Genomic DNA, 25863 nt, shown 5'->3' with positions numbered 1-25863 from the left:
TAGGAGATCGCTCCCCACACCATGATGCCGGGTGTTGGCCCTGTGTGCCTCGGTCGTATGCAGTCCTGATTGTGGCGCTCACCTGCACGGCGCCAAACACGCATACGACCATCATTGGCACCAAGGCAGAAGCGACTCTCATCGCTGAAGACGACACGTCTCCATTCGTCCCTCCATTCACGCCTGTCGCGACACCACTGGAGGCGGGCTGCACGATGTTGGGGCGTGAGCGGAAGACGACCTAACGGTGTGCGGGACCGTAGCCCAGCTTCATGGAGACGGTTGCGAATAGTCCTCGCCGATACCCCAGGAGCAACAGTGTCCGTAATTTGCTGGGAAGTGGCGGTGCGGTCCCCTACGGCACTGCGTAGGATCCTACGGTCTTGGCGTGCATCCGTGCGTCGCTGCGGTCCGGTCCCAGGTCGACGGGCACGTGCACCTTCCGCCGATCACTGGCGACAACATCGATGTACTGTGGAGACCTCACGCCCCACGTGTTGAGCAATTCGGCGGTACGTCCACCCGGCCTCCCGCATGCCCACTATACGCCCTCGCTCAAAGTCCGTCAACTGCACATACGGTTCACGTCCACGCTGTCGCGGCTTGCTACCAGTGTTAAAGACTGCGATGGAGCTCCGGCAAACTGGCTGACACTGACGGCGGCGGTGCACAAATGCTGCGCAGCTAGCGCCATTCGACGGCCAACACCGCGGTTCCTGGTGTGTCCGCTGTGCCGTGCGTGTGATCATTGCTTGTACAGCCCTCTCGCAGTGTCCGGAGCAAGTATGGTGGGTCTGACACACCGGTGTCAATGTGTTCTTTTTTCCATTTCCAGGAGTGTAATAATAATCTCGCATGGCTCAAAGGTCTGGAGGAAGTCTGGATCGAGTTAGAAACGCTAATTGTTTTTTAAGCCAGTGCCACTTCGTTTCGTGACAGATAAATGTATGTTGTAGCGTGTCTGTGGTGGGAGAGAGTCTACACTGATATGTGTTCAGTACGAAATAGGCGCGCTTCGGTGGATAACAGGTTGTGCACCGCGTTATACCATGAGGCCGCTACCGCCCATGGTAGTAAAACAGGAAGATTAAGATGAAACCACACAGTCTTCCAAGAAGTTTGAGATCATGCTCGTTCAACCGGGGCCGTACAGTCAAGTCCTTTCCCGCTCAGTGCTGCCTCTGTTGAATATCAGCCTGCAAATAACTGACAGCAATATAAAATTCACGGACATGTTTTAACTGGAAATTCACTCTACCAGCATCGATAGACGGATGAAGACAGTAAAATAACCGAGACGTGAATGTGTGGATTGCGTGAGAGAAAGTCAGCACGGTGCGCCGAACAAATAACACAGACCTTTCGTCCGAATATCGGAAAGTTCCAAGCCCCCAAGAGAACGTGCAAGCGCAACCACCTCGTATCACAATAGAAAAATATGAAACTTTCATAAAAAACGGCTAGACAGCTGTTTTAGTTTCCAAGCCATCATCGCGCCAAGAGTAAAGGTCTCAGCGATGTAATATGCTTTGCGCTAGAAGTAGGTAACCAGAATCAGAACTTTCTGAAGGAAGTTAAGGCAACGCTGTTCATGTTTCTGGATTGCTCCTTGTATATTCTCCTTATTAAGTGTAGCCATTTGGTATGGAGAAAAATCAATTATGACTTGCAAAGATTTATATCTATCTACCACCGTATTCCAGGAAATGAGAGTTATCAAAACACCGTAATTTCGTCAGTCGACCTTTGCCTTCGTTGATGGGGAACCAGATACAAAGCAAAAGACATCGAATGTAGAATTGTAATGTCAGTGGGAGAACGGAGTGATACCATCACGTCACATCATCCGCGTATGCGCGCACCGAGATCGTCTCGCCCAAGAGTGTCCATCCTTGTAACTGAGCGACGATTCTTCGAGGAATGGGTTCAAGTGATGGAACAAATAATGACATTTAAATCCGACTTCTCTGAGAAAAACCCCAACTGTTGGTAACAGGGTGTGTCAGTTGGCCGTTAGCAGCCACCGAAAGTTGGGTAGCAGCAAACTAATTATACAAGACCATCCGGGCCTCAATTGCAAGCCCAAGGGCTTCTTGTACCTGAAACAGGAAGCCATGGCAGACACGTAGAACGCCTTGTCAAAATCCAAAAATTCCAGAGCCCAGGAAAAGAAGTGACAGTGGCCACAGATATGACATCACGACTATCTGCTACCGGGCTCAATATTGTACTAACAAGAATACATCTTTCACATTCAGCAACAAGTTTTCCCAGCAACGCAGATGGCCGGGTACTCATCGCCCTCGCCACAAAACTTAATAAGGTAATCGGACGAAATATATCAATAGCTGCCTGACCATAACTTTTAGGAATTAATACAATTTTACCAACTTTTAGCAAGTCGGGTACAAATCCTCCTCTCAACACTTCGTTCAAAACGATTGTAAAAGTAGCACCCAACAAACGCCAAAATGAGCATGAAACTCTTTAGGCACACCCCGGTGACTTGCGAGAAGGCGATATGACAATAAGGTAATAGACATCGTCACATTGAGAAGTTTCTAAAAATTGGGAGTTAAGAAAAGGTGTAAGTCTACGATCCAGAGCCTGAACAAATAAATCGAATGACGTATCTACAAGAAGAGGTACCTCATACAACCCAACATAGAACTTACGTTGAGCATGTAGTATGTCCTTTTGTGTCATCGCAACATTGCCGTCCTCTGTCTTGAGAGACATTATACTCGCACGTCGACGACGAGTCTGATGTCGAATCAAATAATACGAGGGCTATTCCGAAAGTAAGGTCCGATAGGTCGCGAAATGGAAACCACGGTAAAAATCAAAAATGTTTTATTTGCAACAGTTAGATACACCTTGCAGCTACTTATCTCCATAGTCGCCGACCCGACTTAGACGTGTATCGTAGCGTTGTACCAACTTTCCCATACCCTCGCTATAGAAGGCAGCCGCCAGTGCTCTCCGCCAATTCTCTACGCTGGCCTACGGCTCGTTGTCTTGTGCCGAAATGTTGTCTTCATAACCAGCGGTTCATGTGACCTGAGCTGAAACTCAGAGGGAGACAATTACGGGCTGTATTGTGGGTAATCTCACATTTCCATTTGAAAACGATGCAGGAGCATCTTCATTGCCCCTGCAGAATGCGGCTGAGAATTGTCTTGAAGACGAAACAGCACGACAGTTATGTAATGTTAGCTGCATAGCTTCAGGGGAAATTTCTCACCAGGCCCCCGTACTTGGCGGCAGACACTATTTTCTAGACATCTTTACGCACTCACTGCGAGCTCAGAAATGAGAAGAGCGACGTGATGCTAACTGGGGTTATACTAGAGACACTACCCAACACATCTGTGCAAAGCTTTATCGGATTTTCATAGTCGTTTCCATTTCGTGACCGATCGGACCTTACTTTCGGAATAGCCCTCGTATAAAGAAATCAGTTCGTCCGCTACCACGGAATGTGGTTTGCCTTCCATCCTTAACCCTTCCATTTGGCGCTGTTTCAACCCTAACAGTGGCGCTTCACACGCCTGACATATGTAATCCATAGCGGAGCCTCATCCACAGTTTCATAAAGGTCACCTAAGAAAGAGTAGTAAAATTCTGGCGTCCTCCGAAATTCCCGCACTGTATCGGTGCAGAATCGTATCGACGTTTGTCTGAGCCTTGACTTTGCCAGTTCAACCCACCATTCGAAAATATACGCATATCGCGTAGTCGAACGGAGACTACGGTCCAACACTTCCCGGGTAACCTAACCGAGAGCACCGAGAGAGGTATATTCCAATTACGCCTCATTCAGCATCCAAGGGGATCAAAACAGTACCACCAAGAGTCGCGTGTGATTTAATGTAACAGTCACTGTGTTGTGGTCAGTGCAGGGGATGACATCGACAGCCAAAATTCTATCACACATCCGATCAGACAAATAAAATCTGTCAAGCCTACTGCTAGAAGTAGCAGTAAAATAGGTATATTTGACAGGAGTCGGAGATTTACATACCCAAACATCTTGAAGTTTCAAGGATGGAACTAAATCTTGCAATTCCCGTTAGATATTAAAACTCGGAGACTGATCTATAGGATGCAACACACAGTTAAAATCACCACCTACCAAAATATTTGTGGAGTTCTACGCAACAAATAAACAACCTCTTCCTTATAAATATGGGAACGGTCCAAAGTTCGTCCGGTACCACACGATCCTGTTCCTCTACCATTCTCAAGAACTTCAGTCCGTTCTATGGGCATGCCTTCCCCAACAATCAAGGCAGTCACCGTGGATCATTCGGGAGCCACATTACACACAGTGCAGAACCCAAGGAGAGAAAAGCGAGTAGATTGCACTTCTTGTAGGAATGCGACATCCACATAGGAACCATAAATAAACTAACGCAATGAAGCGAGACGCATATCCGCTTCCACCCTATTAATATTCAAAGAAAGCAACTTATGAGCCTGTGTACTTTAAGAGTAAGAAACGAAACTCAAGGTGCTGACCAACTGAATTACTTCATCAGTGAGTGTGACGATCGATCGCTGAGTCCATTGATGAGTCTGAGGGTGGAGGGCTACCATTCCGCAAATAGAATCTGTATGTGTCTTCTTTTTACAAGCATCTCCCGCTCAGGTTGGACGTGTCGTTTACAACGACTACGAAGCAATACAGCATCAGCAGTCGGGGACGTAGGGGATTCTTGAATATTAACCGAAGTGAGGGACAACCAATGAACAGCAAATGCCCAATCCGTGAGATGGGATCCTTCCAGTTCAGAACGACGCACAAGGGAGTGGTCAGGCACCACAACATCTGGGTCAACAGGTAGGATTTCATGGTCACCAGTTGCCTCCACTGGAGTAACAGCAGTTGGTCGTTCCGACGTCACATGAATGAGTGACATCAAGGGAACCGCTAATTTTAAGAACGCCTCAATTTCCTACTGTGGACTCACTGGAACATGAGAAGGCTCAACGACTTCCGCACCCTAAGGTGGTACCGGAGGAGTTATCTTAAGCATGGGTAGAATACTAGGGGAAACATTAAAGTCATCAGTAGCTGTTTTCGCAGTTTCGGCATCACCAGCACTATCAGTAATGCAAGATTCAACACAAAAAGATACGTCAACAGGAAAAGTTACTTCCGGGAGGGGTGGATGAGGAGTACAAGTATCCGAATCCTCACCATCCTTTGTACGATGTCTCTAATGTTGTACGGCGGACACTGATGGCCTGGCAACAACAATTTCGGACCGTGCTGCGAGGGTATAGGTGGAGAGCCGGGTGCAAAAAGCTGTGCATCCCTCTGTTGTTGCACTGCACCCGGAAAGGACGTGGCGTCAACATAACGAGCAGCAGGAACGAAATCAGGTAACGTCAGTTTTCGACTCCGCTAAACTGAAGACTTCAATACAAATGCCCATCGCGAGCAATTAAATCTAAGGTGGCCAGTTTCATTACAGAGAAACCTTCTACCCACTCGCCCACTATACGTGACATGAATGTGGTATACACAGACCTGTAGAGGGGAAGGAATGTTACATTTGACTATCATCTCCACTGAACGAATTCCGATACAACAGAGCTACCCGTGCTGACTGGACAAGAGTTCTCGTCGTTTACTCCTCACATCATCGTAAGAGAGCAACACCTCCTTAAGTAAACTGTCGTCTACTTCCGGCGGGAGCCTGAACACTCGGACACTGATATAATCCAGTTCCGCATTAACAAGAAGCATCATACTTACCGAACCGTCAGGGTGCTTAAATGGAACTTGAGAACCATGACGAGGAAGCAGGATAATAAGGATCCAAAACCATTAAGAAAAAGACATAGTTATCACATTCAAAATAGGCAGTTGAATATGATTAGATGTTACATGAAGTGTATCAACGAGCTAATCACGAATCTTCGCAGACGCACGGAACGTACTGATATATCGAAACTAAAGCTGGCTCTCTCTTTTCTTGGAACACACTTGGAATCGATGGCTGACACTATAAACGGACTACGCCGCTGCTAAAGGACACATACCACCTAACGCCACACATACACATGAAAACTGAGAACAAGCTCTCCACGTGCATGCGAACCTGCGGTAAGGCGATACACTAGAAACCTTCCCACTCAGCGCTCTAGGCGGAAGTACTAAGCCCCTCAACCAACAGACACCGACGCATCGGAATTATTGAAATTTATGGTAAGTTCCTAAGGCACAAAACTGCTGAGGTCATCGGTTCCTAAGCTTACACACTCCATAATCTACCTCATACTAACTTACACTAAGGACAACACACACATCGATGGCCGAGTGAAGACTCGAACCTCCGACGGGAGGAACCGCGCGAAACCTGCGATGCGCCCTAGACCGCGCGGCACCGGCGCATATAACAGCGCCTCAGCAGCACTGGATTGTCGCCCAGAGGTCGTTTCGCGTAATGGAATAATTACGGTAGAAAGCGTCTTTCAATGTGCTCCACAAAGAGTAGTCAAAAGGAATCGTATCAAGTGAACATGGTGGCCAATCGAAGCCTGCAGCTCCGGCCGGAGTGGCCGAGCGGCTCTAGGCGCTACAGTCTGGAACTGCGCGACCGCTACGGTCGCAGGTTCGAATCCTGCCTCGGGCATGAATATGTGTGATGTCCTTAGGTTAGTTAGGTTTAAGTAGTTCTAAGTTCTAGGGGACTGATGACCTCAGAAGTTAAGTCCCATAGTGCTCAGAGCTATTTGAACCATTTTGAAGCCTGCAGCAGTAACGTTGGGGTAAAGCAATGACTCATCTCCTTAAGCATTCTTCAAGGAAGCGAAACACTTGTTCATTGCGATGTATTCAGGTTCCATCTTGCATGATTTTCGGTGTCTGGTTGATGTAGCACTAGAGAGTAATTTAGCTATTCAAGACATAGTTAGATACGTGTACGGTTAGTACCTACTAAAAACTAGCACTAGTTGTGGTAGCGACTGGTGTATGGGAGCTCTTGTCCAAACAGAGTATGTACAAACTGTGTATTTCTTGTTCCAATAAAAAGAGGTCTACACCATAACCACACACAGATGACAGACGTTGCATTATCCCCCTAGTAACGTCAAGTCGTTCCAAGCAGGGCTGCAACGTCACGCGGACGCCACACAGTATGTTCATCTCGCCTGTCGCTCTGCCTTTGAGACAAGCCCTAAGCTGGACCCATTGCCATGTGGGAGGGGGGGGGGGCTTATACATGCCAATGACAATTTAAAGAAAAACAACCCTCGGTCACTATATTTAAACGAATTAACCGGGTTTCAATACTGCTAAGAGTGTCTTCCACAGAATTTAAACCAAACAATGGTCTATATTCTATAACATGGTCACAGAATTATGACTAAAAACGTATGATAGAGTAAAGTACGGAATTATCGTACTTATATGTCATTTATAAAATAATAAATATGCCAAAAGGGCATTAGTCCCAAAGATATTTAAGATAAAGAAAACTTGTGATGGCGAGACACTAAGGGCTGCTCGTTACTTGCATGGTGCAGGTTGCAAAACGGACTGAGGTTCCCGCGTTAACAAATACAGCCAGGTGAACATAGCACTGCAACGAGCGCGCCATCTAGTAGCCGTAGATACAATTAGGCTACTCCACATTGAAATATAGACAGAAATAATTATAAATAAATAGTATTTGGTACATAATGGAAAGCAATGTTTGTTTGATAGCAGCATACAACATAACATTTTGTCTAGATCAAAGCCTATAACAGTAAGATAAAACATGAAAACATCATTATGAAAATGTAGATAGGACTGAATGATAGGCCGGCCGAAGTGGCCGTGCGGTTCTAGGCGCTGCAGTCTGGAACCGCGAGACCGCTACGGTCGCAGGTTCGAATCCTGCCTCGGGCATGGATTTGTGTGATGTACTTAGGTTAGTTAGGTTTAAGTAGTTCAAAGTTCTAGGGGACTAATGACCTGGGAAGTTGAGTCCCATAGTGCTCAGAGCCATTTTTGAACTGAATGATAACTTGTAGAAAGCAACATTGACATGAAATGCAGCCAAGAAACATTTGATAATTGAAAAAACATAGGACTACCTTAGAAGGAAACGAACATTTCAGCAACCTGCACAAGGAGACCCGAAGTCAGATATCGAGTAACGGCTTTATACCGTTGAAAAATTTTTTGTTGCGTAGCTCTAGCTGTTCGTTAAGGATGAGGCTATCCTTTCGAGCAAAATGCTTGAAAATCTCTAATTCTTCTAGAATATCTAGTCCACGCCCTTTCTTCTCGGTGTGCAAAATATTCCTACCGCAGATGGCTTTAGGTGAATGACCTGTAATTAGAAGATGCTCGGCAGAAGACGAATTTTGGGGGCTAGTGCCACTTTTCCTTAGCAAGAGTTCTTTATATATGGTAGTGAAGGCACGTCCTGTTTGTCCTATTTAGTAAGAGGAGCAAGTATCGCAGACAACTTTTTAGACACCAGAATTTTCTAAAGGGGGATGCATAGAATGTAAATTATGAAAGGATTTTTTTTTCAAATTGTTATTAGTTGCAATCTTATTTCTTTCGAGGAATTCGTTAGATCTGATAAGAGATAGGCCCCAAGAAAGGAATAGAGAAATATTTTTTTGAGTTACACTCGATAACAGAGGTGTCTACTGTAGTAAGTCTTTTAGCAGTTTTCTTTTTAAGAACGTCATCTAATATGTTAGCTTTATACTCGTTGTTAACTGCTATTGTTTCAGTAAATTGATTTCGTCGTTGAAGTTTTCTTTCGAAAGTGGGATGCAAATGGCTCGGTGAACAGCAGAATGAAAAAAGGCTTTTTTATGCGATTGTGGATGAGTAGAAGATGCAGGAACGATCTGGTCAGTACATGTTACTTTACGAAAAATATTGTAAGAAATTTTATTTGTTTCTATAGTAAGCGTCAAGTCAAGGAAATTTAATTGACGGGCCTCATTTTCAAATTCGATAGTGAAAGAAATTTTCTCATAAAGATCATGGAATAGGTTAAAGATACGATCAACACCATCAGCTGGTCCTTTGTAGATGATTAGAATATCATCAACGTATCTGCAATAAGAGAGAATGCCTAGTGACGCAGCTGGAACACCATTAAAATTTTTTTCTTCTAGGGAGTTGATGAAAATATCAGCAAGGATACCAGCTAACGGATTTCCCATAGCGAGACCGTCGGATTGCTGCTACAAATGTCCATTAAATTGACTAAGACTGAGATGAGATTCATGAAGTCTGTGATTTGTTCATATTTGATATTTTCATCAACTCCCTAGAAGGAAAAATTTTTAATTGTTTTCCAGCTGCGTCACTAGGCTGGTCAGTATCACCACTTATTAATTTATTCGGTATATATCTCTCAATTGCCGTCGATACTATCTCTTTTGAAATCATTCCAGTCTTTTCTACGCTTACGTGATCAGATCGGAAGGCGTGGAGACTATCTCTTCAAAAGGCGTCAAGAGCATTTTTATCAGCTTTTTGAAATAGATGTACTTTTCGTTTCTTTTTCATGGTTGTAGGTGTTACGGCATTCAGCCTAGCAACAACTGCCTCGTGGTCGCTAATCAGTGTATTCGTCATGATACTACCCATTTGTCCAGGATTGTTTGTTGCTAAGACGTCAAGAATGCTTTCGCAATCATTTACGCTTCGAATGGACTCATGAACCAATTGTTCAAAATAATTTTCTGAGAAAGCACTCAGTACAATTTCGGGTGACGTTTCATGCCTGCCACCGGCCTTAAACGTATAATTTTTCTAGCATATCGAGCGTAGACTGAAGTCACCACTGACTATAATTGTATGAGTGGGGTACCTATTTGAAATGAGACTCACGTTTTCATTGAATTGTTCAGCAAGTATGTCGTCTAAGTCGGGGGGGTCGGTAAAACAATCCAATTAATAGTTTTGTCAAGTATAACATCTACCCATACTATTTCACAAGAACTTCAATTTCACTACAAGGTAAACTTCTTCTGACAGCTAGAAGTACTCCACAACCAACTGTATTTAATCTATCCTTTCTGAACAGTTAGGTCGTTTGAAAAAAAAAAAAGTCGTCTGAACTTATTTCCAGCTTTAGGCAGCTTTCTGTACCTGTAACTGTCTGAGCTTCAGTGCTTTCTATTAGAGCTTGTAGCTCTGGTTCTTTCCCAACTCAGCTACGACAATTTACAACTACAATATCGGTCGTTTCCGTAACTACCTTACTGTGTTTTACCTGCCCACTTTTAGACGGACGCCCTTTCTGTAGTTTCCTGAGACCCTCTAATCTAAAAAACCTCCCAGTGCCTAGCACACACAGCTCTCGCTACCCGTGTAGCCGCTACTTTTGTGTAGTATACTCCTGACCTATTAAGCGGAACCCAGAAACCCACCACCCAAGGGCGCAAGCCAAGGAATCTGCAGCCTACACGGTCACAGAACCGCCTGAGCCTCTGATTCAAATCCTCCACTCGGCTCTGCACCAAAGTATCACAGTCGGTTCTATCGACGATGCTGCAGATTGTGATCTCCGCCTTAATCTCGCAAGCAAGACCGCCAGTCTTTACCATTTCCTCTAACCACCCGAAACCAGAGAGATTCTCCTCCGATCCAAAGCGACACACATCATTCGTACCGACATGGGAGATCACCTGAAGTTGGCTGCAACCTGTACTCTTAATGGCATCCAGAAGCACCCTTTCGACATCCGGAATGACTGCCCCCGCTATTCACACGAAGTGCACACTGGCTTCCTTCCCCTCCATGGCAGCCATGTTCCTGAGGGGCTTCATTACGCGCCTAACGTTGGAGCTCGCAATTACCAGTAAACCCATCCTCTGTGAGTGCCCATACCTTGCGGGCCGAGTATTTTCATCGGCAACAGGCTGGACGACTGAATCCGGCTCAGACACTTCGTCAGTCACAGATAAAGCCCGAAACCTGTTAGTCAAAAGAACTGGGGAGGCCCTACGATCGGTCCCACGGAAAGTCTTTCGCTGCCTGCCAGACTTTATAATGATCTCCCACTCGATCAAAGGTGAGGGATCAACCTCAGTGCAGGCAGTAACAGCGGCGGCCAAAGCATTGGACCGATCGGGGAACACGTGGAACCTGCTGAACGTCCTTATACTCGCGTCCGCCCACTCCCCCCCCCCCCCCCCCCCCCCGCACAGTGATACAGTGATGCCCGTTTCCCGTTGGCAGCTGCCTCCAGCTGGGTGATGGAAGCCAACACAGCCTAGAGGTGTGAGCGAAGGGTCAACAACTCAGTTCGCATCTGTACACAGCAATCACAGTTCCTATCCATTACTGAAGTCGCTCCTGTTTGAAGATCGTAAAAATATGTAACAAATGAACGGTGTACTCGCCTTATTAGCTTCAGGAACTCGCGGTGCTCTCTGAAAGATGGTCTAACTTCAAGGAAAGTGTACAGCTGAAAGTTGAATTATTGGCTGCGCTGCAGAAAGGACCTACTTTATGTAAACGAAGCACAATCGCTAAAGTACTTTCTCGAACGACATTTTAGTTGAAGAATAAAAAAAATGAAAACAACATTGTTTCGAATCGCAATGTTGCTATCCAACCGTTCTCCAACGGTTTGAGGGAAAGTAGTGGTTTAAAAATATTTGATTATTTCAAAGTGAAAGTCTCAAATCAGAGCCGGATGTTAACGTGGTTATCTTTCCGTTATTGACCATACGTATTACGATACTTCAAAGTCGAGTAACTCACTGTCCATTGTTCCAGGAATTTGCAGTGAAATATAAATGTAAATCACGACTGGTAATGTGAGGTAACCTAAAATTGGTGGTCTGAAATTGTAGTCATACTGAGAAATGTGTCCTTCAACAATCTGTAGAAGCATTTCCAAATTTCGTGTATTCATCCGTAAGAAATTTCTCAGTCTTCTTCAAAAAGATCGTGCCCATGCTTAGTGGTCTTTAAAAGACCCAAATATCTTTCTCGCCCGTGGAGATTCTTTTACTAGTCTTCTATATGATTTGCAATTATCCAAACAAATAATATCTTCCATTGCACCAAGCACATAATCGTGTTCTCATCTATGTTTGACTCAAGGAAAGCAGAGTTGAAAGGGCAAGGAAAGCAGTGTTGAAAGGAGAGTCATCCACTGCACTGATGCGAAACTTACTATACGAAACGAAGTAAAGCTGCATCCCACGCTGCATTTTATTCTATGCACAAATAATTGTAAGTCATAAGTTTTGGAGTCGGATGGTTTTTCGCTGTTCACTTGCTCTGAAAGGATTCCAGTCACTTGGATGTCACTTAGGCGACTTACATGTCGCTAACCAGTTATGAAACAGGTGAAAGGGGAGCTACAGTGTAACGTGGAATCCGAGCGACGTTTAGTTTCTTGCCAATCTCCATATCACTGCGTAGCAATTGCTAGGTTAATAGCCGGGGTGAAAAAAAAGTAACTCACCCAGGATTCGATCCTATAACGTTCCAGCTTCCTGTCAAACGCCCTCCAACAAGACGATTACAGAAGATACGAATATAGTCACGCTTTTTGCAACCTGAAGCCATTGCTCTCTCTTCAGTTATGGAGCCTGTTCACAAGGTGGAAATAGCATCGATCTCACATATGAAATTTCATTCATCATAATTCATGCAGTTTGTACGAAATATATATAAATTACACACTAAAACCTTCCTCGTAAATCATTATACACTCCTGGAAATTGAAATAAGAACACCGTGAATTCATTGTCCCAGGAAGGGGAAACTTTATTGACACATTCCTGGGGTCAGATACATCACATGATCACACTGACAGAACCACAGGCACATAGACACAGGCAACAGAGCATGCACAATGTCGGCACTAGTACAGTATATATCCACCTTTCGCAGCAATGCAGGCTGCTATTCTCCCATGGAGACGATCGTAGAGATGCTGGATGTAGTCCTGTGGAACGGCTTGCCATGCCATTTCCACCTGGCGCCTCAGTTGGACCAGCGTTCGTGCTGGACGTGCAGACCGCGTGAGACGACGCTTCATCCAGTCCCAAACATGCTCAATGGGGGACAGATCCGGAGATCTTGCTGGCCAGGGTACACGTTGGGTGGCACGGGATACATGTGGACGTGCATTGTCCTGTTGGAACAGCAAGTTCCCTTGCCGGTCTAGGAATGGTAGAACGATGGGTTCGATGACGGTTTGGATGTACCGTGCACTATTCAGTGTCCCCAGTGGTGTACAACCAGTGTAGGAGATCGCTCCCCACACCATGATGCCGGGTGTTGGCCCTGTGTGCCTCGGTCGTATGCAGTCCTGATTGTGGCGCTCACCTGCACGGCGCCAAACACGCATACGACCATCATTGGCACCAAGGCAGAAGCGACTCTCATCGCTGAAGACGACACGTCTCCATTCGTCCCTCCATTCACGCCTGTCGCGACACCACTGGAGGCGGGCTGCACGATGTTGGGGCGTGAGCGGAAGACGGCCTAACGGTGTGCGGGACCGTAGCCCAGCTTCATGGAGACGGTTGCGAATAGTCCTCGCCGATACCCCAGGAGCAACAGTGTCCCTAATTTGCTGGGAAGTGGCGGTGCGGTCCCCTACGGCACTGCGTAGGATCCTACGGTCTTGGCGTGCATCCGTGCGTCGCTGCGGTCCGGTCCCAGGTCGACGGGCACGTGCACCTTCCGCCGACCACTGGCGACAACATCGATGTACTGTGGAGACCTCACGCCCCACGTGTTGAGCAATTCGGCGGTACGTCCACCCGGCCTCCCGCATGCCCACTATACGCCCTCGCTCAAAGTCCGTCAACTGCACATACGGTTCACGTCCACGCTGTCGCGGCATGCTACCAGTGTTAAAGACTGCGATGGAGCTCCGTATGCCACGGCAAACTGGTTGACACTGACGGCGGCGGTGCACAAATGCTGCGCAGCTAGCGCCATTCGACGGCCAACACCGCGGTTCCTGGTGTGTCCGCTGTGCCGTGCGTGTGATCATTGCTTGTACAGCCCTCTCGCAGTGTGCGGAGCACGTATGGTGGGTCTGATACACCGGTGTCAATGTGTTCTTTTTTCCATTTCCAGGAGTGTATCTATTACTGACATCTGAGTCAAAATGCCTATATCAATTCATAAAATTAGGCTGCACATACAAACTGACTCGAAGAGGCGAGCAGAAGAGAGAGAGAGAGAGAGAGAGAGAGAGAGAGAGTGAGAGAGTGAGAGAGAGAGGAGATGATATGAGGTACAAGCACTTTTTGAAGTGAGAATATTTAGTGTAAAGCTCCATCGATCTTGCAAATTTGGTACCTTATATATTGTGTGTGTGTATTTTGTATTGAACTGGGAAACTAGAAACGATGGAGAAGCGTCATCCCGCCGTAGCCCTCAGTGGTTCACAATCCCACAACAGGTAGCAGCAGTCCACCCACCTCACCTCCGCCCCACACAGAACCCAGGGTTATTGTGCGGTTCAGCCCCGTTTGACCTCCCCAGGAACGTTTCATACAAGAGGAGTGTAACACCAAATTTTTGCATGGTAGAGTAATTATGGCGCACGTGTACTTGGAGACTGTGTTTGTAGAGCAATTGCCGACATAGTGTAACTGAGGCGGAATAAGTGGAAACAGCCTGCATTCGACGAGCCAGATGGAAAACCGCCTTAAAAGCCATCCACAGGCTGACTGGCACACCGGACCTCGACAGTAAGCCGCTGGGCAGATTCATGCCAGGGACTGGCATGCCTTCCCGCCAGGGATGCAGCGCGCTAGACCGCACGGCTAGCCGAGCGGGCTATCTTACATGTAATCCAGTAAATTATAAATAATTTTATTTGTTTTAGAGGTATCAACTGAGTCATTATTTTTGGAGATTTTACATTTCTAAATTTATGGTAAGTTCCTATGGGACCCAACTGCTGAGGTAATCGGTCCCTAGGCTTTCACACTACTTAATCTTAATTAAAGTAACTTACGCTATGGACAACACACGCATACCCTTGCCCGAGGGAGGACGAAGGGGAGCTGCGCGAACCGTGGCAAGGCGTCTCAGACCATGCTGCTACTCCACGCAGCTGAATTTTACATTTCTCTCTGTTATTGTCGTTGGTCGTCTCATGGGTGTATTGTAGCAAAACATATCGTTCTGCAGTTTAAGTACCACACTGCAATAAAAACCGACTTCTTCTTTGAAACTAAATTCCTTCTTCCTTTCTAAAATCGAACACCTATGTCCTTTCTTCCTAATATTGTGTTTCTTTTGGAACTCTTGTGTGTCTCATGCCATTTTTATAGGATGATGGTGTCATTTAATAGTTGATTACATGGAATACAGCCTACAAAACTTCTAGAGAGTACATTCTTCTGACTGCAAACTCCGTGACCTGCAGTAGCCTTGTGTCATTTGAACTAAGGATGTATTGTGACTTACATCAAGAGCAGGCCTAATTAAATACATTCAGACCATCAACCTGCTAGCGTGCTTGCCTGCATAGATTAGTAACTTTTAACCATGGCGTATTTCCAGGCATATACAATAATAATTGGAGGTGGGCAGCCGGCCGGTGTGGCCGAGCGATTCTAGGCACTTCAGTCTGGAACCGAGCGACCGCTACAGTCGCAGGTTCGAATCCTGCCTCGGGCATGGATGAGTGTGGTGTCCTTAGGTTAATATGATCTAAGTAGTTCTAAGTTCTAGGGGACTGATAACCTCATATGTTAAGTCCCATAGTGCTCAGAGCCATTTTTGGCGGTGGGCAGGTACACACTGACGGGTATTACAGCTCATGGTCTTCGAGCGATCTAAATTAATTTCCTGCCGTAACGTCAGGCAGGCACACATTTGCATTTCCATCTGTATGTTTACACACCATCACAGCATGTTTGAGCTTGCAATGTCGATGAGTTTTCTGAGTCAGCACTGCTCAGGCAGTTATGCACGTAACTGAGGTATTGGCGATGTACCAAAACTTAACTGTGCAAATATTTGATTAAATGAAATGATAATTAAATAGACACCCTAGCTGCATACAGGCGTTGATGTACTTCATTGGGGACATGTTGAAAATGTGTGCCCCGACCGGGACTCGAACCCGGGATCTCCTGCTTACATGGCAGACGCTCTATCCATCTGAGCCACCGCGGGCACAGAGGATAGTCCGTCTGCAGGGACTTATCCCTTGCACGCTCCCAGTGAGATCCACATTCCCAACATGTCCACAACACTACATTCGTAGTGCGCCTAATAGATGTTTGCCCATCATACTCATTACTCGTGACAGATTAACCTACCAAGTCCCGTACGAGTTCGGGCATAGCGTGTGCGTTCGCACAAGAAGGTCAATGGCCGGGAAGCCATATTTTAACTATATATGACGGTAGTATCTGTTCCCGAAAGAACAGATACCGTGGATGACCATGCAGCTTTGCTAGAAATGAAATAATAATTAAATAGCCACCCTAGCTGCATACAGGCGTTGATGTACTTCATTGGGGACATGTTGAAAATGTGTGCCCCGACCGGGACTCGAACCCGGGATCTCCTGCTTACGTGACAGACGCTCTATCCACCTGATCCACCGCGGGCACAGAGGATAGTGCGTCTGCAGGGACTTATCCCTTGCTCTATTAGGCGCACTACGAATGTAGTGTTGTGGACATGTTGGGAATGTGGATCTCACTGGGAGCGTGTAAGGAATAAGTCCCTGCAGACGCACTATCCTCTGTGCCCGCGGTGGCTCAGATGGATAGAGCGTCTGCCATGTAAGCAGGAGATCCCAGGTTCGAGTCCCGGTCGGGGCACACATTTTCAACATGTCCCCAATAAAGTACATCAACGCCTGTATGCAGATAGGGTGTCTATTTAATTATCATTTCATTTCTAGCAAAGCTGCATGGTCATCCACGGTATCTGTTCTTTCGGGAACAGATACTACCGTCGTATATATTTGATTAAATGCCATTTGTCACGCATTTTAGGTGACGTATCTACACATCGTCTTAGCGTGTTTGCAAAACAATACGCTGATAGCATTCTTCAGATATGCTACCTACAAGGTGTGCATGGACATACAGTGTGAAAGCAAACATAATAGTTCAATAATAACATCATTTTTGGATAAATATTCAGACCAAATTGCCTGAGAACAGGGGGTTCTCTCTACCGACATGTTCCAAAATATGGAATAATATCATCATGTTATACTGTCAAAATATCTTACCTCACCATTGTTTTTAACCCTGATCCCCTCACTACAGAGCACAGGTGTTGAATGGAGAGGAGCAGCATATGGTTGATAAATGAAACAGGTACTTCTAACACTAAATTAGCTGTGGCTCTTAGAAGTGCGTGATGGCACTGATCTAAAGTGATATCGGTGTGACACCAACGTAACGCCCATGTTATCCTTTTGACTTCACATACACACTGGTGCGATACTGTTTAGTAATTTGTGTACTTTTGGGCACAGGTCCTCTCACTGGATTTGGTGCCAATCGACCAACATTTTGAAGACTATACTATGACGTTATTATTTTATACTGTGTGCTTCTCACATTAGTGTGGGGTACTTGTAGTAATAACAAAAAGTGAATTTGTTATAAGAAATACCGACGCCCTAATCGTCTCACTATGGAGCACTGAGCTAGAATAGAGAGCATGTTGTTTTGAAATCAGTGGAAGTCCCTTCATTCCCCCAACAACATGAACTGCAGTCCACAAATGATGGCGTTTTCGCAATCAAATTATAAAAATTAAAACTGCTCAAATGGTGGTGGGTGAGCTTTCACACCATTGGCCAAGACATCAGTGTACTGGGGGCCCACAGCTATTGACGGACAGTACAATGACGTGGACGCTGCACAAATGGCCGACCTCCCCCTCCCCTCCCCCTCTCCTTACCCCCAACTCCCTTTCCTTCCCTTCCATTCCCATCCCCCCCCCCCGCCCCCCACTCCCAGGCTCTGGTAGTGACCTTGACACGTGCCACCAGGGTCTATGACTATATGACTATGACATGCACAACGTGCTTCAGCTGTGAATCAGATGCAGCTATCATCATACATTTTATAAGTCTCATGAAGTGAGAATCTGTTCTGAAAAGTTAGCCCTTTGTAACAGACTGAATACGAGAATGACCACAACACTTGAAACCAGTCTCTGATGGAGTTCTTCAGACAAATTTCCTCGAATGTTGCTGATTAAGTCAGGGAACTGTCGTGACATATTAGAAAGTAACTACAGTTGCTGTATAATTTGTCCATGTTGCTGGGACGATCTGCTTCCTGAACTGCTTTGGAAGAATCATCTTTCCTGATTTCGCTATACTGCTTATTGGTGCTATGGATATTTTATTTAGCACGTTTTATGTATTCAACAAACCAGTGCAGAGCTGAATTAGTACAACTGGAGCATGTTCTCCGTATGTCGACGAGACTGACGTGCAGTTACATTTCTGGAAGATCTAATAACCTAAAAACGACACCTAGTTACTGTCGAAACCCTTTAAAAAATAGACTATTTCGCATCATTCGATTTTCGCTTCCTATATTATAAATAACTACAGTTGTTCTGGGATAACCCTGCCTACTAGATCATCATCCAACTGCTTCTCGGTTCGAATTTAGCAAAGATCATGCGAATGGTTTTCGCATCGCGTCCTTTTGGAACATTTCTTTGTGTTTCAAATCTGTGCCTTATTGCTGTACACCTGTGTTTTACCTGTGGCATTCCATTACCAGAAACATATGTTGTTAAATGGAATAAATGATTTGAGACCCTTCCTTCGGTATGCAAACCTCATGTCACATTTCAGTGGTGGAACTGATCACTCGGGGCTTCGGAGAATTGCTCAGAGACATTTTGTGTTGTGATTACAGCGCCATCTAGTAGCAGGTTTTTAGCTACTGCTTCCAAACATCTGTCTAAAATTCGTAGAGATTCCGCAGTCAATGTATCAGTTGTTTCAGTCTTCCATTGATTCTTGTTTTCATGTCATTTAATTTCGAAAGGAGTGCTCTCTTGGACACTCTGTATGTGAAACCAACTGAATCCACAGACACCGGTGAAAAAGGTTACGACTTCTGATTCCCATAGTGGGAAGGATGACAAGTACCTAGTAGCGGCCAGGTGGAGGAAGGAGAGCTTGATTTTACAGTCGTAAGCCAGTATCCTGAAGCAAAGGGACCTTGGGAACCAGTGTCACGCGTAAGAACTGCTAGACTAGAGTGAATCTAAGAGGGCGAAACTTGCAGTTTACAGAAATGTGCAGTATATGAGCCTTGATTAGAGCTTACCAGTACCCTGCAATTTGATCATGGGAGAACTGGTATTACACACTTTAACCAATGAGCCAAACGCTATAGAAGGTGAAGACCACAGCACTCACAGGGAAACCAGTTATTCTTGATAGTGTACACTGATAAGCCCAAATATTATAACCACTGCCCACCGCAGCGTTTGATGCCGTCTGGTGTCACTGCGGGCACGTAACGCGGTAACAAAACTTCGTAAACGGAGACGGCAGGGTTGGGGGATCACCCTACCGAAGATATCGGCTCCAAATGACGGGGACATCCATCGATATAAGCAATGCTGACAAAGGGCAGATTATTATTACGCAGAGCTGGTGAACGAGTATCTTGCAAACGGCGATGCTCGTCGAATGTGCACGTGCTACTGTCGTGAGCATCTACGGAAAGGGGTAGAAGGACAATGAAACTAGGCGCTAAATGGTTGGACGTCCGCAACTCTTCACAGAACTTGGGGTCCGGAGGCTTGGCTGCTTTGTAAAGTAGGATAGATTGTGAACTGCGGCAACTCTGTCGAAAGAGAACATTGCTGGTGCTCACACAAGTGTTTCGGAGCTCACTGTCAATCGTATATTGTTGAACATGAGGCTCGGCAGCAGACTACTCCTACTTGTTGACATACTGACCAGGCGAATTCGTGAATTACGTTTGCAGTGGGACATACGATCGTTAATCATTGGAAACGGGTCGGCTCCTCGGGTGAATCACATTTTTGCTACACTAGGTCGCTGGTCGTCTCCACATACACCACCATCGAAGTTAACGACGGCTTGAAACGTGCAGCGCGCCTCGGAAGCAGGTTGGTCCAGCTGTATTATGCAATGGGAGACATTCTCCTGCACTTGCATGGGACCTGCGGTAGTAATCGAAGACACCTGACAGCTGCGAACCACCTTCTTCTCTTCATGCTTGATGTATTTTCCGACGGCGATGTCATCTTTCAGCAGTATAATTATCCGTGTTTCGGAGGCAGAACAGTGCTATATCATCAACTCACGTTGATGTCTCGGAGACCTAATTTTCCTGATATAAATCCTATGGAACCTATCTGGATCATTATCGGGCGCCATCACTGCGTACGCAAATCAACAGCCGGTTATGACCTGTGCACAGACATCTAAAGCCACATACTTCCACAAACCAACCGAAAAACTGTCGGATTGCTTATACGCAGAATCAGTTACGTATTCGTCCTAAAGACGGACGAACAACCTATTAAGTAGATAGTCATAATGTTTTGGCTCCAATCGACTAACCCGATCCACGCCGCCATTGAAAGGTGCCATACAATTCCATCATAGGCGAAATGATAATCTTTGGTTACTTTGCATAACAACTGTACTGGTAGGAGCACATCGTTGAAATATATCGTCGTGTCATATGTCTGAGACAAAGTCGACTTTGGACTGTTTGATGACGTGACAGCTGACGACAAAATAGACAAGATTCCCGATACCTGTACAATTGATAGCTCTCAAATCGTGAGTATCCGAAGTATGGAAGTATGGCACACGTGATTACGGACGTCATGCGGGTAATGATATTCAACGTGCCAAGCTTTCAACGCTGCCAAGGGTATCTCAAATTAGCATAATCTGGACTTCGTCAACATTGTACCCTGAGTATCTCGAATTGGGAAAAGCTGCACACATCGATGTCAACTGCGGTACGAAACGATGTGTTGCTGGCCCACTAATGCGCATTATAACAACGGCCAACAGTAGTGTAGAAAACTCACAATTTGAAGCTGGGCAACAGCAACTGGTTTATATGTTTACCATACTGAGGAATCTTCTCGTCACCGGACATAGACGCTTTCGACCAGCCCACATCTGCGATATACGAAATTTCTTTCAGAGTGATGTCTTATCACGAAACTTATTCCGATAGATGTAGTCAATATACGTAAGATACACACTGACTCAGAAGAAAAGCAATGCACCAAGAAGACAAGGTCGGATATCAATGTTGCTTCGTACACTTATACACCATGGGTAGAGATTTACATGAAACTTGTTGCAATTCTCTGTGACACGTAGAACGTCCATCATACAGCATTAGCGCTATTGGTGTATAGTATTGTCACCATGCATGATTGTGTATGTAAGGGGTACAGACAGCATCAAACGTAGAGTGATCACCGTAGAGCACACTGAGATGCTGTGTATTCACATGAGAGACCGTTATCAGTATTAGGTAGACTTTCAAAGTGGCATCATTGGTGGTCTCGATTTGTCCAGATAATGGAATAGTGCACTTCCAGATTTGTTGGGCACTTCGATGTGACAGAATCCCGATTTCGGACTGCATGGGAATGTGAGGACCGGCATAGTCGTTGCCACCTCCCTAGGGGATCACCATGTTGTGCAGCAAGCACATTATAACGGCTCTCGCATGCGCAACTGCCATCTGAGAACAAGTAATTGACTCCCAGCAATATCCTGTGTTTTACCACGTCATTGGCCGGAAACTAGCAGGAGCCGGACTAGAGGATTACCGTCCCATGCGTAGAATGCTGTTAATACCACAACACGAACAGCTGTTAAAAAGTTGTGCCGCGAACTGGATCTGTGTACTCCTGATGAATAGCGTCGCAATGTGTTCAACCATGAATCGCGATTCTGCCCTACCTAGATGATTATCGTCGGCTAGTATAGTGGCGTTTAGGGGAGAGGTACGACACACACATCCTGCGTCCTCAAGACTTCTCATGCGCCATATCGTGGTGCCATCTTCTTTTTTTAAAAAAAGAAAAAAAACATGGGACGTGTCTATAAATTCCACTAAGGTCTCTGAATCTGTCGCTGATAGAACATGTGTTGGATCACCTCTGTCTTGAAATTCATTCCAATGATAGTATGCAGGACATCAACGAGTAGTTACAGAAGTAGTGGGTAAGATTGCCACAGGAAGGATACAATGGGCTTATGACATGCTTTCCAACCGAATCAGGACATGCATCCAAGCCGGAAGGGATACAACGGCACACTACCCAGTTCGCTCATAAAATAGCATCACATACCCTCTCGACTCATGAAGTAGAAAAGGTGCTTCCATAAGGACCGGAGGTGAACCAACGTGTTACTGACTTGCTTAATTTGTGAAGCTCTTTATCTTGAATAAGTCATCCTTTGTGTTTTGTTTTGAAATTTTAACCATTTGGTTGTCTGCACATGTATATTACATCAACCGATTTCCATCTCATTCGCATAATTCCTTCGTGGTGTGTCGATTTTTTTGTTTTAGAGTGTTTTAAGATATTGACATATTGACTCTTTTACCTCAATGACTATCAATGATGTGAAGAGCGGATTTTGTCGAAATCAGTTGTTTCAGAACGCCTCGTAATGTCTGCCTTGCAGATAAAATTTTCTCCAATATGTACACCCAAAAACGTAGAACACCAATCATTTCATGTAAGTCATTTACTGGCGGTGTTATTCCATTTGTTACACAGAGCTGAATTCATTGTTTGGTTCTTTTTCCAGAACGAGAGTACATATCAGCAAAAAAGAAAAGTTTCAAGGATTTTTGTATCCTGTCTGATTCTACTGCTCAGTTTCATAATACGTGTGACTGACTCTATTGTTGTTGTTTTGATCTTCACTATGAAGACTAGTTTATTCATTCCGCCGTAGCCTATCCCATACATATTTTCTAATCTCTGTATAATTACTGCAATATCATCCATTTTCACCTGTTTATGGTAATGAACAGTTTATCTCTGTCTATAATTTTTAGCCCCCGCCTTCCACTTCCAACCTGTCAAATTATCGATTCCTTGATGTCTCGGGATATTTCGTATCAGCCAATGCCTTCATTTATTGACGTTTTAGTCATAAATTTTTCCCCAATTCGAAACAATACATGATCAATAATTATTTAAGTAGCTCATCTTAACTTCAACATTATCTTGTAGTGTCGCATTTCAAATGCTTCTATTCACTTCTTTTCTTAACTGTTTATTGTCCGAACAGTGCAACACTCTAGGCAAATACCTTCTGGAATGATTCCCTGCAACTTAAATTTTAAATCACTATTAACAAATCTTTCTTCTTTAGAAAAGTTTTTATAACTATTTCCAGCCTGCATCTTGTATCCTCTCAACTTCTGTCATCATCATTTATTTTGCTGCCTCCAAAGCAAAACAGATAAACTACTTGCAGTGTCTCATGTTATAATTTATTTCCCTCGGCATCACCTGATTTAATTCGTACAGGTTCTATTAGCCCTCTTTTACTTTTGATGACGGTTATCTTATTAGGCATTTTCAAGATAATATTCATTCAGCAGAACTGCTCATCCAAGTCCATTGCCATATCTCGCATAATTACAGTGTCATCGGCCAACCACAAAGTTTTACATATTCTCTTTGAACTTTAAATCCCTTTCGGAACTTTTCCCTCATTTCCTTTATTGCTTTTATAATGTACAGCTTGCATTAAAATGGGGATAGGTTACAAACCAGCCTCACTCTCTTCTCAGCCACTGTTTTATTTTCATGTATTGCGACTCCCAACTACTGCCTGGTACCTTAGAAGTTGTATATAATCTCTCACTCTCTGTACTTTATCCCTGCTATATTAGAAGTTACAATGAACGCATTCCGGTGAAAACTGTCAATGGCGTTCTCTAAATTTAAAAACATGAAAAACGTTGGTTTGGCTTTTCTCAACCTATCTTCCAAAATAAATCTTAGGAGATGCATTCCTGCGTGAGTTTCTAAATTTATGCGGAAAAAATTGATCTTCCCCGACGTCTGCTTTTGTTGGTTTTTCCATTCTTTTTTAAATGAAGCGTGTCAATATGTTGCAACCATGTTTTATTAAAATGATAGCTCGATAATATTCACACCTATAATAATTAAATTTTTGTCGACGGCTGTTGGTATTTCGTCAGCGTCATACATCTCACACACCAGGTAGAATATATATATATATATATATATATATATATATATATATATATATATATATATATATATATATATATATATATATATATAATCTTGGTTGGCTGTCCCAAGGTTCTCATACGGCCTTGCATATTTCCTCTAATTATTCCTACCTAAATACTGTGCACATGCTGTCAGTCTCATTATTTATACGTCTGTATATCCTTTCGCCTGCTTCATTTGCTGCATATGTTACGTTTTCCTTCCTTTCGTGAGAACATTCAGTAAATCGACTGTTATCCAAGAATTGCTACTAGGTATCGAGATTTGGCTTATTTAATTCCCTACTACTTTTACTATTGCATATCTCACCGTTCCTTATTAATATATTATTGAATATCGTAGCGTTTAATAGTTTACATTTCATACCTCGATTTGTTATTGGTTTATTGGCTATTATGATCAATGAGTCAACAGCCATGACAATTTGATCATTTATTACATTCTTGTTCATTACAACGTTTCTCTGTATGTCTTTGTAATGTTAGGAGTTTTCTTTTTCGATTATCATTTTAGCTGAGCACTTAATGAAGCACGGACATGAAACCTCTAATATGAAACACAATACGAAAATTATCAGAATGAAAAGTCTGAACGAAAAAATCTAACATAGCACGAAAACTTTCATATGCAAACGACCCTTGCCACGAACAAGAAATAATTAAATGACGAAATTAAGTAACAAATCACTGATCATGCCAGCCACAAAAACAATAACAAACTGAGATGTCAATCGTAACTAGATTAAATAATAACGTACTCCATCTCCAAACCACTCACATTTACAGTAAAAAAAGGGATGCGGTTCCCCGCAATCATTGGTCCGTTTTCCTGGGGACACCCCTCACAACACACAATAAGACACGTACCTAAGTAACAAACAAACGAATATCAAAGTGCGTACAGATAACACATCGTAACATACGTCAAACAAAAAATACATAGCGACGATTGGCTACACTATTAATAGTAGACGCTCACAGTCAACCCACGTTTTAAAAATCACATGGTGAAATTCAAGCTTTTGGCTAGATGTATACCCAGTAACCGAGAGTCAGAGATCAAGGTACAGGTAAGTTAGCATGGTATAATTCGCAGGCGACATGTAGGTGATTTAAAAAAAAATAAATAAATAAATTGTAAGTTGCTCCAGACAGAAATTTAACCTCAAGAAGCGTACGTTGGTAAGTGTTGTTTGTTACCTAACAGTAAGCATATAACGACAAACTTGTAATAATGTATTTGGTAACACATTTCTTCTTATTCTTGATTCGTATAGGCCAGCTAAGGACCATGACATTTACATGTTGTGTTTCGAAGGGGATTTGATTTTCGCCCAGATGTTCCTTACTCTCCTTTGTGCAGAGGACACCTGTCTTCCTCCTTGGTGGTTCGGCCTGCAACCTCATTGGCTTAAGCATTCTCCCGAGATACATCTAATCTTCGAAGTCTCTTTCTGTACCTCCCTGTTCCTGCAGATCTTTTATCACTTCCGTCAGCTATGGTGACTTGGTCTTCCTGTTTTGATTGTGTGCAAGAAGCTGACTTGTCAATCTACTAGGATGCATCCCGCAGACACACACGCACAATACCAGACATCT

General features: G+C 44.3%; 1 protein-coding gene and 1 non-coding gene across 2 annotated transcripts in view; both read right to left on the bottom strand.

Moving 5' to 3' along the window:
* The window catches only part of LOC126249237 (cytosolic carboxypeptidase 6), a 1486464-nt gene that overhangs the window by 848086 nt on the left and 612515 nt on the right, over positions 1–25863 (bottom strand). The gene's annotated exons all lie outside the window — the stretch shown is intronic.
* On the bottom strand, positions 16071–16145 carry Trnat-ugu (transfer RNA threonine (anticodon UGU)). The gene has a single exon. It is a non-coding gene; the product is annotated as a tRNA-Thr (tRNA).

Source organism: Schistocerca nitens, chromosome 3 (assembly GCF_023898315.1).
Source record: "Schistocerca nitens isolate TAMUIC-IGC-003100 chromosome 3, iqSchNite1.1, whole genome shotgun sequence".
In the NCBI taxonomy this organism is placed as follows: domain Eukaryota; kingdom Metazoa; phylum Arthropoda; class Insecta; order Orthoptera; family Acrididae; genus Schistocerca; species Schistocerca nitens.
This window is presented reverse-complemented; position numbering and strand designations above follow the sequence as displayed.